This window comes from Oryzias melastigma, linkage group LG15 (assembly GCF_002922805.2).
Source record: "Oryzias melastigma strain HK-1 linkage group LG15, ASM292280v2, whole genome shotgun sequence".
Lineage (NCBI taxonomy): Eukaryota > Metazoa > Chordata > Actinopteri > Beloniformes > Adrianichthyidae > Oryzias > Oryzias melastigma.
This window is the reverse complement of record NC_050526.1, coordinates 11,096,655-11,100,913: the sequence shown is the minus strand read 5'-3', so window position 1 is coordinate 11,100,913 and position 4,259 is coordinate 11,096,655. Positions and strand designations below refer to the sequence as shown.

At 39.2% G+C, this 4,259-nt stretch overlaps 1 long non-coding RNA gene across 1 annotated transcript in view; it reads left to right on the top strand.

The window, feature by feature from the left end:
* The first annotated feature begins 3,801 nt into the window (after positions 1-3,801).
* LOC118599700 overlaps positions 3,802-4,259 on the top strand; it is a 2,525-nt gene continuing 2,067 nt past the window's right edge. The window contains exon 1 of the long non-coding RNA XR_004949154.1: positions 3,802-4,170. This is a non-coding gene — a long non-coding RNA (uncharacterized LOC118599700). The remainder of the gene's footprint in view (positions 4,171-4,259) is intronic.

Below are 4,259 nucleotides of genomic sequence, written 5' to 3'. Positions count from 1 at the left end.
GAGCATGGAATACATTAGACTAACTTCAAATGACACAGGGCTATGATCAGAAAACACTGCCTTGTGCCACAAACCTCTGGCTTCAAAACAAGCAAGCATATATTTGTAATATAAATTGTGAGTCCACAGGCAGTCACATGATGCTCGAGATTAAGACTCTTTAAGGTTCAACAAGGCTTCTGCTATGGACTAGTCAGGATCACACATTAATATTGAAATCACCAAAGATAGAAACACCATCATATTCTAACATTACCACCATAAAGTCAGCAAAATTATCCACAATGGCCTTATTGTGCTTCATAAGCCCATAGAGAGGAGACCAGTTTGAAAAAAAAATAAAAGCTGCTGAGCGATCATGATGGTGACTTACATTTACAGACGTGTAAATGTAGTCAGTTTTGTTTCCTCAGCTCCACAACCATGAAGAGTGAAGTGACAATAGTGCAGAGAACAGATATCGGTGAGGATGCTGGCTTGCTGATTTTCAATCACAGAACATGCAGTCTTTGGCACAAAAAAGAAATCCTTCATGATAACAGTTTTGTATGTGAGATCTAACATTCACCAGAGGACAAGGGAAAGCAGTAAACATTCATGTAATTTGCCATCTAGGGGTTTCAGCACAGAGACTGCAGTTTCTTGATTCAACCCTCACCAGCTGGGACAAGAAACACAGGAAGCAGAGGGGGGCTGAAGCATAAATCCTTGCATGTAATGCTACATTCACAAGGAGTATACAACACATGTTCAAGAACGCATGTTAAACATATAGAATTCATGCTGGACTGTTAATACTAGTGCATGTCCACCATCTACAGTTTGAAGAAGTGGTGCAAATTTCTTGAATCTTGCTCCAGGTTTTTTCTATCACAGTTCTATTGCGATATATGAAAGACTTGGGCCCAATCCAAAATCTTCTCTTCTTCCTTCCCCTACATTTAGCCCTACAAACAGAGAGTCATGGAAAGATATTGGACGTCACTTTCACTCGATGACATCACCAGTATTCACCAGTTAGCAAACATTAGCTCAAAGCTTCCAGCGCTTGAATGTATATAACGACAGCGGTTGTAAAACTTTCTAAAGCTCATACTACAACAAAAAGTCATTACTTACATTTAAAACTCACTGCTTCAGAGCACACCCAAGTGAAAACAAATGCTTCTCCTCCGCGGCACAGTCCGACGCAGAGCCCCCCCTGTGAGGAAGGGTTCTGTATCCTTGTGCTTGAAGGGGAGAATATAAAAAATATATATTTCGGACACCACTTGCACTTCACAAGCCCCTTAAAATGAAGGGGTAGAGAGAAGGGAAAAATTCGGATTGGGCTTTGGTGTCATTTACTTTTGTTTGGGATCATTTTCTTCTGTGAATTAAAGGGAACACTATCCATATGGCACTACTAAATCTGAGTCCCAGAATGCTCAAAATGCAACCTGGTTCAACTTTCAATGAATGTTCAATGGACAAAGGTCTTGTTCTTAAAGCTCAAACATGGTTGGGGAAGCTAAGTGACGCAATAGCATGAAAGTTTTGAACATGAAAGCCTAAAATCCATGTTTATGTGTGTTTACATATACTTTTCTTTTCGTTGAGAGTGGTCACTTGAAGAACGTATGTTGCCAAGGGCGATGTGACCACAGCTCAACAAGTTTCAGCCGTGCATCATTGGGCTTCATATTTCCTCAGGAGAAGCAAAGAGAAGATTTTAGAAAAGCCTTTGACCCCTCAGGAGCAAGATGGAGTAAAAATTGGCAATGACTTGTTACCTTTTGGTTTAGAAAAAATAATAAATTGCAGTAAACTAAAACCACCATTAAAAAAGAAAAGTTTAATTTCCCAAGATAAAATACAGTTCAAAAGCATATATATATATATATATATATATTTGTAAAGAAGAATTAAAAGGCACAAAAAAAGACATGAACACTCCAAAGTGCTGTGCATGTTTGCTTCATTAATTACATTTATTTTTGTTATCATTCATTGTACGGTTAAGTATCAAGCATATAAGTTTTGATTTTTTGATGAAATCTGTGTTTATTTTTTAAAATGCAGTGCGCTACCTCTGTGAATGAAGGGGCTCCCCTGAGCTTTCTCCCTCACATCCATTTTTCAATGGGATTCAAAACTCTCTTGTTGTTTTAAAAAACAAACAGAAAGAGATCTTTATTTGGTGTTGCAGTATTCCTGTGAGAGCTCTAACTGCTGTTTGCCTGGTTATGAATGTTTCAGACTCCACTGCATTCCTTTTATACACCACCCCAGATATAGAAAGCAGTTTGCGTTGACCATCAAGTGAGGCGTAGCCAATCTCTCTGGAGGCCAGAAAGCATCTCACCTTAAATAGGCTAGTCACATACATTTTTCAATCCAATCTTTCTTTTTATGTGGTATGGTCACTTATTAACAACAGAGAGGCAGAAAAATGAAGGTTGTGGATCTATTTTTCCTGTCAGTGCTTCTTTGAAATCAAATGTTCTGAATAAATGTCAGGATATCCCATTTCTTATTAAAACTGTGATACTAGCTCTTTAAGAGATGTTTAAAAATAGGACAAATTCAATGCATTGTATATGCTTTAAAACAATCTTTTGAACATTTTTCTAAAACATTTTGACATTAGTTTTCATTATTATTTGACTTTTTCATTTTATTCTTGCATTCTTGGCATATTTCTTCATTTAACCTTAAATATTGAATACAACAATAACCGTCTTGCTTTCTGAAAACAACAAAAGATTTGACTTTTACTCATTTTTTTTCTTTTTTTGTTCTATTAAGGATTCTATATAAATCATATTTTTGTTAAATACAATCTTTTCACTAAGAAAGTCCTGATTTACGAGGGTTATTACTGACTCTCAAAAAGTCTTCCAACAAAATAAGACTTGAAAAAGCTAAAATTCATAGAAAGAAGATGATGTGAAAGGGAAGAAAGGCTCTCTCTGCAGGTGCTGCAGGTTTTTGGGATGTCCTGGCCTGTAGAGGGTTGCAGAGAGCAGTGGCTGCATCTTGAAAGGAGCAGAGGTTTGACTTTCAGTTCTCTTGAGGCTTGTGTGGCCACCTCATGAAAATGGAACATATTGTTGCATTGGTGTGCTTATGTAAATGTATTGTGAAGTACTTATACTAAGTATTATGTAAGTTACACACACTTATGACACACAGATGATGTTGTCCTATGGTTCCCCTGTACGCAGCACTCCAGTCATTAGTAAGGTGCGAGTGCTGGCTCCTTAATGACAACGCACAATGCTGCAGTCATGGGGTGTGCAAGTGACACCTTCACATTGAAGGATTACACAAACTGATTGTGTAATTTCTTCATTCCTAACACCCAGGCTATGTGCAAGGAGCCCGCATCTCGCATGTGAACAGTTTTAAACTGGCTTCCTCAGTGTATCTGTGGCTTAGAAGTTCACTCCAAACTGCCTGTAGAAAACAAATGTACATGACCATTTTGCCTTATACAGGCCTATAGGATAGTCTACAAATTTTGTGCAGGTCATCTGTGTGCACTATACTAAAGTCTTATCCACGACTCCCCTTACGGGTGGTTCTGGGCTGTGTGCAAGTGAAAATGGGCAAATCTTTAAAAGGCACATAGATGACCTGTTGGAAGCATCAAATGGTAAATGGAATTTACTACATTTACTGCCTTATTAGAAGGCTTAAAGAGCTTTACAGTCACACACACTTATGGAGGCTTAGCTGCCAAACACTGGTGCCAACCTTTAACCACCAACTGAGCCTGCTACTTTCCAATTGGACATTGACTGCGCTACCTTTGCACCATGACTGCTCTGTGGACCAAGGTCGTAGACTGCTCGCTGAGCCCATAAAGCGATAAAGTCCATCTACATGCAAACACTTGAACACCATGTAAGGGTAAGTAAAGCCTCATTTTCACTAAATTCCTGTTTTACACAATGTGCCAAAGATAAAGCAAGAATAAGATAAGCTGCTGGATGATCTACGTTGTTGCTGCTTTTCTAGTCGTGGTACTACAATGACGCAATGACACGCTAGCGGTGAAAACAAACCGCTCAGTGAGAGCGAGGCTTAGCTGAGTGGAAAAGCTCACCAGAATTAACTGGACTGTACCACTCCTTACCGGACCACTCAGTGGAAACAAAGTTTAAGGGTGGAGAAGGTGAGAAGCAGGTACATCAGGGGTCTCAAACTCAAATCAGCCGGGGGCCGCTGGAGGCGGAATCTAGTTGAGGCCGGGCCGCATCAGGATTTTCATAAGA